The sequence below is a fragment of the Pseudophryne corroboree genome, chromosome 2 (genome assembly GCF_028390025.1).
Source record: "Pseudophryne corroboree isolate aPseCor3 chromosome 2, aPseCor3.hap2, whole genome shotgun sequence".
NCBI classification, from domain to species: domain Eukaryota; kingdom Metazoa; phylum Chordata; class Amphibia; order Anura; family Myobatrachidae; genus Pseudophryne; species Pseudophryne corroboree.
The window spans coordinates 825,668,584-825,683,685 of NC_086445.1; positions in this window are offsets into that span (position 1 = coordinate 825,668,584).

Here is a 15,102-nt window from a genome sequence, read left to right on the forward strand (position 1 = left end):
CTTTAACACCCGTGACGGACATTATGAGTACCTCGTCATGCCCTTCGGATTGAGCAATGCTCCAGCTGTCTTCCAGCATTTTGTCAATGAGATCTTCATAGACATTCTATACCGTCATGTCGTGGTCTATCTAGACGATATCCTCATTTTTGCCAACGATTTAGAGGAACATCGTTTTTGGGTTAAAGAGGTTCTGTCCCGTCTCCGTGTCAATCATCTCTATTGCAAATTAGAAAAATGCGTCTTTGAAGTCAAGTCCATTCCGTTTCTAGGGTACATTGTGTCCGGTTCCGGACTAGAGATGGATCCTGAGAAACTACAAGCAATCCAAAATTGGCCGGTACCCTTAACCCTCAAAGGGGTCCAGAGGTTCTTAGGGTTCGCCAACTATTACCGAAAGTTTATACGAGACTTTTCCACCATTGTGGCGCCTATTACTGCTTTCACTAAGAAGGGTGCTAACCCGTCCAAGTGGTCTGAAGAAGCCATGCAAGCATTTCATCTTTTAAAACGAAGGTTCATCTCTGCGCCTGTTCTGAAACAGCCTGACATCGACTCTCCTTTCATCTTAGAGGTGGATGCCTCCTCCGTTGGAGTAGGAGCGGTGTTATCTCAGAGGGCTAAAGATGGCCATTTACACCCTTGCAGTTTCTTCTCCCGGAAGTTCTCCCCAGCTGAGCGCAACTATGCCATTGGCGACCAGGAGTTGCTAGCCATCAAGCTCACTCTAGAAGAGTGGAGGTATCTGTTGGAGGGAGCTTCTCATTCAATCACCATACTTACAGACCACAAGAACCTTTTATACCTGAAGGGCGCACAATGTCTCAACCCTCGTCAGGCCAGATGGGCACTTTTCTTTTCCAGGTTCGACTTTAAACTCCAGTTCTGTCCGGGCTCTCAGAATCGCAAGGCCGATGCCCTTTCCCGCTCATGGGAGCAAGAAAATGAGTCAGAGTCTTCAGACAAGCATCCTATTATAAATCCGTTGGCATTCTCCACGGTAGGGATGGACTCTACGCCCCCATCAGGGAAAAGTTTTGTGAAGCCGATGCTAAGGAAGAAGCTCATGCATTGGGCCCATGCTTCCCGTTTTGCCGGACATACAGGTATCCAAAAAACCCTGGAGTTTATCTCTAGGTCCTATTGGTGGCCAACTCTGAAAAAGGACGTCTTGGAGTTTATTGCATCTTGCCCAAAGTGTGCCCAACATAAAGTATCCCGCCAGTCGCCTGCGGGGCAACTGGTTCCACTATCCGTTCCCCGTCGACCATGGACCCACTTGTCGATGGATTTCATTACAGACTTACCCATGTGCAACAAGTTCAATACCATCTGGGTGGTAGTTGACCGGTTCACCAAGATGGCACACTTCATTCCTCTCACCGGTCTTCCGTCAGCTTCCAAGTTGGCTCAAGTATTCATACAAGAGATCTTCCGACACCACGGTCTTCCTGAAGAAATTATCTCAGATCGAGGAGTTCAATTCACAGCCAAATTCTGGCGAAGTTTATGTCAAGTCCTCCAAGTCAAGCTAAAGTTTTCTACGGCTTACCATCCTCAGACCAATGGTCAAACCGAGAGGGTGAATCAGGACTTGGAGGCCTTCCTCCGCATCTATGTGTCCTCCTCTCAAGATGACTGGGTTCAATTACTTCCCTGGGCCGAGTTCTGTCATAACAACCAGTATCATTCTTCATCTGCTTCAACACCATTCTTCACTAACTTTGGATTCCACCCTAAAGTCCCTGAGTTCCAACCGCTTCCAGCAACTTCTGTTCCCGCAGTGGATATCACCTTGCATCAGTTTGCCAATATCTGGAAGAGCGTACGATCAGCTCTGCTCAAGGCATCGTTCAGGTACAAGAAGTTTGCGGATAAGAAGCGTCGAGCAGTTCCTGCTCTCAAGGTGGGTGATCGGGTATGGTTATCCACAAAGAATTTGAGGTTAAGAGTTCCCGGTATGAAGTTTGCACCTCGCTATATCGGTCCTTTCAAGATTGAACAAGTCATCAATCCTGTTGCTTACAGACTCCAGTTGCCTCCCTTCTTAAAAATACCCAGGACATTCCATGTTTCCCTGTTGAAACCGCTGATCTTGAATCGGTTTCATTCCTCACTTCCTCCAACTCCGAAAGTCCAAACTCAACGAGGCGTTGAGTATGAAGTGGCAAAGATCCTGGACTCACGTCACCGTTACGGTCAACTACAATATCTTATTGACTGGAAGGGTTATGGTCCTGAGGAACGTTCATGGACCAATGCTTCTGATGTCCATGCTCCTGCCTTGGTCCGGAGATTCCATTCCAAGTTTCCTCAAAAGCCAAAGAAGTGTCCTGGGGCCACTCCTAAAGGGGGGGGTGCTGTCACGATCCGGGTATCTGGACGCCATTTCTTACCCATCAGATGCCTCCTAAGGCTGGCTCAGCGCTCCAGGACCGGATCCCATCTGTTATCCTGATGTGTACATTCCTGTATCCTCTCCTGTCACTCTGGGACGCTGTCACAGTAAACGCCATATTACACCTGGCATGGCGTCTCCCGCGGCCTCCGCCGCCGTCCCTGAACTTCTGCATGCAGAGTGTCTGAGTGGCGATTACGTCAGCCGCGGCCTCCGCTGTGTCCGCATGGTTGGATGTGCATCTGTCAGCCTGGCGCCTCCTGTCTCCGGTGGCCGGCGCCGCCATTACTGTTTTCATTACCACATGGATTACAAACCAAACTTCCCTCCAAGTGTCTGCATGGGCGCAGCCATCTTGGATTCTGTCAGCTGATCATTTCCACCAATCTGTTCTCAGTATTGATAATCTGCATAATTGCCTAGCCAATCCCTTCCTTGCTGCAGGTATAAATACACTGTGCCTGAGCAAGGAAGGCGTCAGTGCTTTGGTTGTCAAACCTACTTCCTGTTTGTCTCTCTCCTGTGATTGTCTTCCAGGTTCCAGCTCCTGTCTCAAGACTTCCACCATAGAGACCCGCACCAGCATTCCACCTGCGGTGTAGCCTGACTCTCCAATCCATTGTGGATTCATCTGTTTCCAGCTACAACATTACCTGCTTCCAGCTCAGCTTCCAGCAGAGTACAGCTTCCCTTAAAGGGCCGGTGTCCTTTCTACACTTTACCACTCTCCACCGGTATTATTATTTCTCCGCTCTCAAGTTCTACATTTCAGTTCATATTTCATCGCTCCCAAGTTCATTTATTATTTAACTGGTTCCAGCCAGTATTCACTCCGTGCGAACAACAGTCTGGTTCCAGCCAGTATCCACAGCAGCTGTTTTATCTTCAGCAACCCAGCTTTTCCTGGAACACCAGCTGGCACAATCCTGGGTTATCTCCATTGCTACAGTCGGGCCTGGTAAGGACTTTCCATCTAGAAGATCATAAGAACTATCTCACACTACCAGTGCCCTGTGGCTCCTGCCATCCTGTAGTACCCAGGAACTGTATTTATTCTTTGCTGACTTTTACGTTTTCTTTTACTGCTGCTGTGTTGCGGAGTTGTCATAATAAACATCATTGACTTTTATCCAAGTTGTCGTGGTCACGCCTTCGGGCAGTTATTATTCATGTTACTTACATGTCCAGGGGTCTGATACAACCTCCCAGGTTCCGGTACATCTCAGCCCCTACAACTGAGGCTGCCTCCCGTCAGCTCAGGCCCTCAGTTGTGACAGTTAGTAAGTAGGGTGGAGATTACACTGGTGTCACATTTTACCTGTTCCCCCGATGAAACCCCACCTTTCCTGTTATATATATGTATGCTAACTATGGAACCACTTGAGTTTTCCGTAGTACCTACAACAGAGGACACTTGGTCTCAGGGACCAGATTGTCTGACACTGAGATATTTTCCTTTCATTTTTGATATTTCTGAATGTTCCTCTTTTCGCTCCTCCTCCTTTACTCTTCTCTCTACCTTTCTTCACTTTTTCTTGGCAGGAAAGTTCGTTAGTATGTCCTTATTTTCTATATACCTACTGCCTATCTTATGGCTATGCAAAAATTATGTTTAAACAATGTTAAAGGGCTAAATATATCCAAAAAACTTTTGCATCTTTTACATACTTAACATATGGACAAAATTGATATATAACATTCCTGCATGAGATGCAGTTTAAAAAGGGTGCCGCTACGCGTCTGATGTCCCAGTATTTCCTGACAGGCTACTTTCATAATCCCACAGGTGCCAAGGTCAGAGGGGTAGCTATTTTGTTTGCAAAACATCTCCAATTGGTTGACATACATGAAGTCCCTATTGGCGATGGTAGAGTTCTACCAGTAAAGGCTACTATTGCGACTCAGCGATATACCTTTGTCAACCTGTATATGGCCAACCAGGGCCAGTCCTGGTTTTTATGCATGGCCAAAGAATTGTTAGAACCACACATTGAGGGGAGTCTGATAGTAGGGGGTGATTTTAATTGGGCCCTAGACCCATTACTGGATACCTCTGTGGGTGCTCCGCAATCTTATTTAAAGGAGACAAGAGGGTTTAGAACAATCCAACATGATTTCCAACTTGGCGGCTATTACACCCTGCGGAGAGGGACTACATTTTCTTTTCCCCCCACACATTACATACTCACGCATAGACTATTTCTGTGTTGGGCACTCCTGCTTAGACAAATTGTTGGCTACAACAATCGGCCAGATCACAAGTTCAGGTCACGCACCAATTACCTTATCCTTACACGTTGACCCTGTGAGACCCAGACAGTGGAATTGGAGATTTAATGAGCAACTTCTTATAGACCCTCACTGTTAAACTCAGCTTCAGCAGTTCATAGATGATTATGTCGCCTCTAATGTGACAGATGATCTTTCCCCGATGACAATTTGGGAAGCCCACAAGTGTGTTATTAGAGGGTGTTGTATTCAGTTGTGCACTTATCTTAAGAAACAGAAAATGGAATGTAGAGAGGCCCTTTTGTCGCTAGAATTAGCACATAAAACTTCAATGGACTTGGACGTTTTTATACGATTACAGGCTTCCAGAACATCTTTGAACTCCTTGTTGAATGAAGGGGCTAAAAGGGCGTTCAGATGATGCAGACATACTTATTTTCATTAGGTCAATAAACCTGGGAAGATGTTGGCGAGAGCCCTTCGAGCACAGAGATCCCTGACATATATCCAGAAAATGAAAGATTCCTTGGGTCTAGTTTGTGCGAAGAATGGGGAAATTACCACCATCTTCCATGATTATTATTCAGAATTGTATAACCTTACCCAGTCCCATAGAGAAACATTCAGAACGACCCAGAAAGTTGATATTCAGACCTATTTAGAGGATATTAAGTTTCTCTTACTGAGGAGGTGATACAGGCCTTAGATATCTTCACTGAAGATGAATTAAAAGAGGCTATAAAGACTTCCCATAATCTGAAAAGCACAGGACCTGGCGGCTTTCCGATAACATATTATAAAGCTTTTCAAGACGATTTATTCCCGCTGTATTTACAAGCTTGTAATGCAGCATCACCTCAGACTCAGTTTACAAATTAATCCCTCACCGCACACATCACTGTATTCCCTAAAGGGGGGAAGGCCCCCTGCTCAGCAGACAGTTATAGGCCTATTTCCCTGCTTAATGTTGATATTAAGTTATATGCTAAGATGATGGCCAACCGTTTAAAACCTCTTCTCCCTAGTATCATCCACTCTGATCAAGTGGGATTTGTTCCAGGTCGAGAGGCTAGGGACAATATGATCAAGGTAATAGATCTGATATCACACGTATCCACCAACAGTGTCCCCTTGATACTCCTGTCAACCGATGCAGAAAAAGCATTCAACAGACTCGATTGGGATTTTATGGAGGGGGTCTTATGAAAATTGAGCCTGATGATGAGGACAGAACACCAGAATGATCTATTGATTTATCTGTTAATTAAAAATAACATGCGTGAGGCCTAGATTAAGAGCTGTAACTGGTATTACAGCAACTGAGGAGAGAAAAGGCAATAAAAGATGACTTTTCAATACCATCCCCAAGCCCCCACTGATTAAAATTTTCAGAATCAAAGAATTAAAATAAATTAACTTGCAAAACAATCTTTCCTTCCTTCTGATCTAGTTTTTGATTAATGAAAACATTCTTAGTTATTTTCTGTGGGGTCATATCATTTACTAAACTGCCATCCTATCTACCACTGCAGTGCCACTCGGTTTCCTAGATGTACCATGTTTGAAGTTTAACTGCCATGTGTTCGTGCTGCCCACTGCTGTTGCTTACTTTAGCTTAATCAGCCAGCTAGCTCAGAGCAATATTTTGGCCAAAACTGGATGAAAATAATATTGTGAGCTGGGAGGTGGCTAAAATTGACTGGAAATTACTTAATAATACTGTAGGAAATCGTTAATAATACTGTAGAAACATAAAATACCCAAATTATAGGATTTTAGCTGTTTTTATAATTTTTGTAAAAACTGCAGATCCACAACCAGTGAGGTTTTCGCAAAACCAAAACCCAATAACAAAGTAGAACCAAACGCAAAACATGGGGGTCAGCTCACATCTCTAGTATTTATATAATGTGTTTTGGGTGTGGTATTAATGCAATATGTAGGTGCTATTAGAGTGAAGTGGTGAGGGCTATTAAGTTTATATGGTGGGAATATTACTGTAATGTCCAGTTATGAAGATAATAAATAATAATGCTAGAATGGGAAAGGAGGTACATTTTTAAATCAAGTAGGACAGATTTATGTTAGGTCTAGAAGGCAGGAAGGTGTGCATCTTTCCAGTAGAAAGACCCTACCCCATCACTGATTCCACCCCCATTTAGAGCTGCTACAGGAAAATTTCAGAGCTGCTTTTGCATCCCAATCTGCCCCTGATTAGAATTTATATTTAATTGTATTATTATTATTATTATTATTATTATTATTATTAATTATTATTATGAAATGCACTTTAAAAACTGTATGTGGCATCATTTGTTGATTGCTGTTAATGTTGATTATTTTTTGTTTGTTTTAATGTGCTGAATTAAATATTAATGCTATATACAGTACATGTAAATTGAACCCTTACTTAGTACATTTAGTACACATGTAGGAATAACATATGTTGTGCGTATTCTGCCTCACACAACCAATAAGCAGTGTTTAGGCAAATATAGGCATTTGATGAGTAATGTTTACTTTTCGCATCAACTACAGAATAAGACATAAAGGGACTTTCATTTTATTACACATCTGTATGTAGCATTTATACAGTTTCTTTGAGTGTTTCTGAGGTAGAAAATACTATTGTAGAGTATATGTGCTACTTGTATGGGCTACATTTCAGCCCTACATTAATAAATACATTTATAAGCTTGCTAATTACTATTTGTAATTGCTTTTATGTTAGATGATTAAATTAAATCCCTGTCTAAACATATTTCTATATTAATAAACAAGAAAATTCATCTATTATATCAATATCAAATCTGAACTTTTAAAAGATAGCAAAGTAATCAACAACAATTTCATTACCAAAAAGATTATTGCACAGTCTCTAGATATATTGTTTATTAAATAGTAACAAAATGTTAGAAAAAGCAATTAGCTTAGTCAGTTTTATATATATTTGTTCAGAGTGAAAAAAATCTTAATTATGTATGTTAATGAAGCCACTTATCTCTTGATAATTCTGGCTTAATTAATTTTAAATATATTCAAGAAAATTCCAATGAATGATGAGCTGTGACACACATTGCATCTCAAGGTGCACATTAATTTGTCTTCACCTTATTATGCCTTATCTCATTTGTTGCCAATGTCTATAACAGACATGAATTGATTTCCAATACTGTACAAATGTGATTGTTGAATATTCAATATTAGTCAATTTCAGGAAGCAATGCTTATGGATGACAAAATCTATGCTAAATGTATAACACAAAGTCATTCAGTTTAGTAAAAGACATTTTTTTATACAAATGTACAGTAATATGTTGTCAAATAACAATCTGAATTAATTTCTCCAAGTTGTGACATCCAGTTCATATTTATCACAATAGAATGGACTTTCCAACAGCTCTGCTGGATGGTCACTGTAGTCCTCAAGCAAATTGTCTATTGACTGATTCAAAAATAGAAATGGAGATATCATGAGAAAGGGCAATAAGGGCATCAAGACAATACTGCTGCTTATTTGAAAAATGTAGACTTACAATAGTAATAGACATTAGTAGTTCTGATTTGTTAAAAACCGAAAACACCCTCACATTGTGGTTTTGAGTCCCGGCTGTGGTCATCTTGCCAAGTTCGTATCTTGGATCTAAAAACTGAATCTTGCGTATTTAGGATTGCATGTAAGTCCACGCCTTATGATTTCACACTGTAAATAACTTGCAATGAATGTTATTAATGTTAATATTACTGAGGGAACAAAGCAAGTCCAAATTATATGATTTTTATTATTATTATTTTTTATTTTTATTTTAAATAAATCCAGATACGGATCCAAATCCAAAATACTTTAGGGTGGTTTTGCCCAAAAAATGTTGCCGATTATTTAGAAGCAAAACCAAGAAACGGGGGTCTGTGCACATCTCAATTTATTAACAGAAAATATTGAAGCTGGATAGTTGCAGATTTTGTGATGGGTTAGTTTATTGCTGGATCAAGGCTAAATAATATACTGTAAGTCACTATCTGCAACACAGAAGAAAGAAATTGTATTTTACCTTTTGGAAATTAGCCAGAAATTGGGGGGAATTTGTAAGAGATTATCATAATCATAGTAAACAAAAATCAAGAAGTAGAAATGTTCTTCAGTGTAAGGTTTCATTTGAAAACAAAAAATGTTTGTTGTTGACAAGGTTTTCACAAAGTCTGGTGTCAGCAATACTTATTAGTCTAAAATCCCAGATGGCTCTTATGTTTGATTATGACTTTAGATGTTGTCCTTAAATAGACAGCTCATCACAGCTTCTTTTGTGTGAAATATGGGAGAAAATTGTATTATGTTATCCAATACACAAAATGAAAAGGAAGAGATAAAAACTACTTGAAGTTCCTTGAGCACATTAAATTAGAAGCACCTGTATTAAAACATTGAAAAGAGAAAACAAAGGGACATGGGGCCTAATTCAGACCTGATCAGTGCTGTGCGTTTTCGCACAGCAGCGATCAGGTCTGAACTGCACCTGTGCTGGCGCCGAAGAACGCCGGCGCATGCCAGACAGCCGATAGCTGTCTCAGCCCTGCAATCACCTCTGCGTGATTGACAGGCAGAGGCGGTCGCTAGGTGGGAGGAAGCGGGCCGGCAGAGTTTGGTCGCCATTTAGGGGACTCGGTCCAGGCAACGCAGGCACTCCCAAACTGTTGGGGGGATGGGCCACGGTGGCTGCATGACATCACATGCAGCCGCTGCGAACTTCACAGCGACAAGTAGCTCCTTCCAGCGTGCAGGAGCTTTGCTGGCAGGAAGTTACTCTTCCAGTATAAAAGCATCGCTGCTGTGCGTTACTTTTGTACTTGTGCGGGGTGGGGGGGTGTTGGGCCTGACATGCGGGGTGGACTAGCCCTGTGCTGGGCGTCCCCTCACATGTGCTAAATTTAGTACATCTACGATCAGGTCTGAATCACCCCCATTGGCTTTATTGGCTGTATAACAAAATGTAGATTTTTTTTAATGACAATATTTAAAATATTTCCCAAGCAATCATGAAACAAAATCATCAAAATGTCAGTATGCAATGGCATGAGGTCAGTTTTCAATGTCATATAGAATATTGGACAACATGCATAGAAAAAGTGAAACTTTATTGTGATGAAAATAATGGCAGGGGTGAAAAGAAATTGTCAGTCCTGCTGAGTGTAATGGGGGTGAAGACATACAGTTGCACAGTTTATAAACAACAGTAAAACTCAGCAACAAAATATGTCATGAACTTATATTGAACCATTTGAACCATAAACTACTAGTAATTGAGAAAAAGTTTTTTTGTGGGGGGGTGGGGGGGGGGTTAAGTCAATTTCAAAGTAAAAGTACTCCTGTATATGCATCAGATTTGATATGGTTATCTGAACACTGAAAATATTGGTGTGTGATTTCAAAATACAACAACAGTATGTGTTGTTTGGACAATGACGTTTTCAAAAAAGCTTTTTTTTTGGACCATTGAATGTCAATTTCAGTGTAAATAGCAGTAAATTAGGATTTACACTAAAAGGGGTTTGCCTGCATTAATGCACAATGGTAAAGAAAAAAAATACACTGCATATGTAGATATACAGTAGTAATAACCACTAGAGGTCAAAGGTGGTCATTCCGAGTTGTTCACTCATTGACGTTTTTTGCAATGGAGCGATTAGGTGGAAAATGCGCATGGTACACAGCGTGCATGCGTTCACTAATTTAACATAAAACTTTGGAGATTTGCACAAGCTCAAGCGACATTTTTTTCTCGCTCGAGTGATCGGTGTGTGATTGACAGGAAGTGGGTGTTTCTGGGCGGAAACTGGCCGTTTTCAGGGAGTGTGCTAAAAAACGCAGGCGTTCCAGGTAAAAATGCAGGAGTGGCTGGAGAAACAGGGGAGTGGCTGGCCGAACGCAGGGCGTGTTTGTGACATCAAACCAGGAACTAAACGGACTGAGGTGATCGCAATCTAGGAGTAGGTCTGGAGCTACTCAGAAACTGCAATGAATTATTTAGTAGCAATTCTGCTAACCTTTCGTTCGCTATTCTGCTAAGCTAAAATACACTCACAGAGGGCGGCGGCCTAGCGTTTGCAATGCTGCTAAAAGCAGCTAGCAAACGAACAACTCGGAATGATATTAAAAGATTTTATGGCACAATTGCACAATATATAATTATAAACATAAAACCATCAATGAATCCCCCAATATAGATAAAATTATATAGGGCTTAATTCAGACCTGATCGCAGCAGCAAATTTGTTACCTAATGGGCAAAACCATGTGCAATGCAGGTGAGGCAGATGTAACATGTGCAGAGAGAGTTAGATTTGGGTGGGTTATATTGTTTCTGTGCAGGGTAAATACTGACTGCTTTATTTTTACACTGCAATTTAGATTTCAGTCTGAACACACCCCACCCAAATCTAACTCTCTCTGCACATGTTATATCTGCCCCCCGCAGTGCCCATTAGCTAACAAATTTGCTGTTGCGATCAGGTCTGAATTAGGCCCGTAAATCTCATGAAACAGTACAATGCTAGGTATTATTAATTAGTGATGAGCGGGTTCGGTTTCTCGGAAACCGAACCCCCCCGAACTTCACGCTTTTTACACGGGTCCGAGGCAGACTCGGATCTTCCCGCCTTGCTCGGTTAACCCGAGCGCGCCCGAACGTCATCATCCCGCTGTCGGATTCTCGCGAGGCTCGGATTCTATCGCGAGACTCGGATTCTATATAAGGAGCCGCGCGTCGCCGCCATTTTCACACGTGCATTGAGATTGATAGGGAGAGGACGTGGCTGGCGTCCTCTCCGTTTATAGAGAAGAGAGTAGAGAGTTAGAGACACTATTTACTAATTTTGGGGAGCATATTAGGACTGGAGTACTACTACTTGCTGATAGTGTGACCAGTGACCATTGACCACCAGTTTAATTAATCCGTTCTCTGCCTGAAAAAAAACGATACACAGTGTGACACAGTCACATACCATATCTGTGCTCAGCCTCAGTGTGCTGCATCATCATATGTAATACTGTATATCTGACTGTGCTGAGTGCTCACTGCTCACACAGCTTAATTGTGGGGGAGACTGGGGAGCAGTTAGAGCAGGAGTACATAAATAATATATTTTAAGTACAGTGCACACTTTTGCTGCCAGAGTGCCACACTGCCAGTGTGACTGACCAGTGACCACACTGACCACCAGTATATTGTGATTGTCTGCTTAGGACGGAGTACTACTTGCTGATAGTGTGACCAGTGACCAGTGACCACCACCAGTTTAATTAATCCGTTCTCTGCCTGAAAAAAAACGATACACAGTGTGACACAGTCACATACCATATCTGTGCTCAGCTCAGTGTGCTGCATCATATGTAATACTGTATATCATTATCTGACTGTGCTAAGTGCTCACTGCTCACACAGCTTAATTGTGGGGGAGACTGGGGAGCAGTTATAGCAGGAGTACATATTTTAAGTACAGTGCACACTTTTGCTGCCAGAGTGCCACTGCCAGTGTGACTGACCAGTGACCACTGACCACCAGTATATTGTGATTGTCTGCTGACCACCAGTATATTGTGATTGTCTGCCTGAAAAAGTTAAACACTCGTCGTGTGGTGTTTTTATAAACGCATTCTGCAGACAGTGTCCAGCAGGTCCGCCATTACATAATATATACCTGTCCGGCTGCAGTACTAGTGTGATATATATATATTTTAATTTTATCTCATTATCATCCAGTCTATATTAGCAGCAGACACAGTACGGTAGTCCACGGCTGTAGCTACCTCTGTGTCGGCAGTCGCTCGTCCATCCATAATTGTATACCACCTACCCGTGTTTTTTTTTTTTTCTATCTTCTTGATACTAGTAGCTTACTTTAGGAGTCTGCAGTGCTGACAGACAGTGTCCAGCAGGTCCGTCATTACATAATATATACCTGTCCGGCTGCAGTATTAGTGTGATATATATATATATATATATATTTTAATTTTATCTCATTATCATCCAGTCTATATTAGCAGCAGACACAGTACGGTAGTCCACGGCTGTAGCTACCTCTGTGTCGGCAGTCACTCGCCCATCCATAATTGTATACCACCTACCCGTGGTTTTTTTTTTCTTTCTATCTTCTTGATACTAGTAGCTTACTTTAGGAGTCTGCAGTGCTGACAGACAGTGTCCAGCAGGTCCGTCATTACATAATATATACCTGTCCGGCTGCAGTACTAGTGTGATATATATATATATTTTAATTTTATCTCATTATCATCCAGTCTATATTAGCAGCAGACACAGTACGGTAGTCCACGGCTGTAGCTACCTCTGTGTCGGCAGTCGCTCGTCCATCCATAATTGTATACCACCTACCCGTGGTTTTTTTTTCTCTCTATCTTCTTGATACTAGTAGCTTACTTTAGGAGTCTGCAGTGCTGACAGACAGTGTCCAGCAGGTCCGTCATTACATAATATATACCTGTCCGGCTGCAGTACTAGTGTGATATATATATATATTTTAATTTTACCTCATTATCATCCAGTCTATATTAGCAGCAGACACAGTACGGTAGTCCACGGCTGTAGCTACCTCTGTGTCGGCAGTCGCTCGTCCATCCATAATTGTATACCACCTACCGGTGGTTTTTTTTTTTTCTATCTTCTTGATACTAGTAGCTTACTTTAGGAGTCTGCAGTGCTGACAGACAGTGTCCAGCAGGTCCGTCATTACATAATATATACCTGTCCGGCTGCAGTACTAGTGTGATATATATATATATATATATTAATTTTATCTCATTATCATCCAGTCTATATTAGCAGCAGACACAGTACGGTAGTCCACGGCTGTAGCTACCTCTGTGTCGGCAGTCGCTCGTCCATCCATAATTGTATACCACCTACCCGTGTTTTTTTTTTTTTCTATCTTCTTGATACTAGTAGCTTACTTTAGGAGTCTGCAGTGCTGACAGACAGTGTCCAGCAGGTCCGTCATTACATAATATATACCTGTCCGGCTGCAGTACTAGTGTGATATATATATATATTTTAATTTTATCTCATTATCATCCAGTCTATATTAGCAGCAGACACAGTACGGTAGTCCACGGCTGTAGCTACCTCTGTGTCGGCAGTCGCTCGTCCATCCATAATTGTATACCACCTACCCGTGTTTTTTTTTTTTTTCTATCTTCTTGATACTAGTAGCTTACTTTAGGAGTCTGCAGTGCTGACAGACAGTGTCCAGCAGGTCCGTCATTACATAATATATACCTGTCCGGCTGCAGTACTAGTGTGATATATATATATATTTTAATTTTATCTCATTATCATCCAGTCTATATTAGCAGCAGACACAGTATGGTAGTCCACGGCTGTAGCTACCTCTGTGTCGGCAGTCGCTCGTCATCCATAAGTATACTAGTATCCATCCATCTCCACTGTTTACATGAGGTGCCTTTTAGTTGTGCCTATTAAAATATGGAGAACAAAAATGTTGAGGTTCCAAAAATAGGGAAAGATCAAGATCCACTTCCACCTCGTGCTGAAGCTGCTGCCACTAGTCATGGCCGAGACGATAAAATTCCATCAACGTCGTCTGCCAAGGCCGATGCCCAATGTCATAGTACAGAGCATGTAAAATCCAAAACACCAAATATCAGTAAAAAAAGGACTCAAAAATCTAAAATAAAATTGTCGGAGGAGAAGCGTAAACTTGCCAATATGCCATTTACAAAACGGAGTGGCAAGGAACGGCTGAGGACCTGGCCTATGTTCATGGCTAGTGGTTCAGCTTCACATGAGGATGGAAGCACTCAGCCTCTCGCTAGAAAAATAAAAAGACTCAAGCTGGCAAAAGCACAGCAAAGAACTGTGCGTTCTTCGAAATCCCAAATCCACAAGGAGAGTCCAATTGTGTCGGTTGCGATGCCTGACCTTCCCAACACTGGACGTGAAGAGCATGCGCCTTCCACCATTTGCACGCCCCCTGCAAGTGCTGGAAGGAGCACCCGCAGTCCAGTTCCTGATAGTCAGATTGAAGATGTCAGTGTTGAAGTACACCAGGATGAGGAGGATATGGGTGTTGCTGGCGCTGGGGAGGAAATTGACAAGGAGGATTCTGATGGTGAGGTGGTTTGTTTAAGTCAGGCACCCGGGGAGACACCTGTTGTCCGTGGGAGGAATATAGCCATTGACATGCCAGGTGAAAATACCAAAAAAATCAGCTCTTCGGTGTGGAAGTATTTCAACAGAAATGCGGACAACATTTGTCAAGCCATGTGTTGCCTTTGTCAAGCTGTAATAAGTAGGGGTAAGGACGTTAACCACCTCGGAACATCCTCCCTTATACGTCACCTGCAGCGCATTCATAATAAGTCAGTGACAAGTTCAAAAACTTTGGGCGACAGCGGAAGCAGTCCACTGACCAGTAAATCCCTTCCTCTTGTAACCAAGCTCACA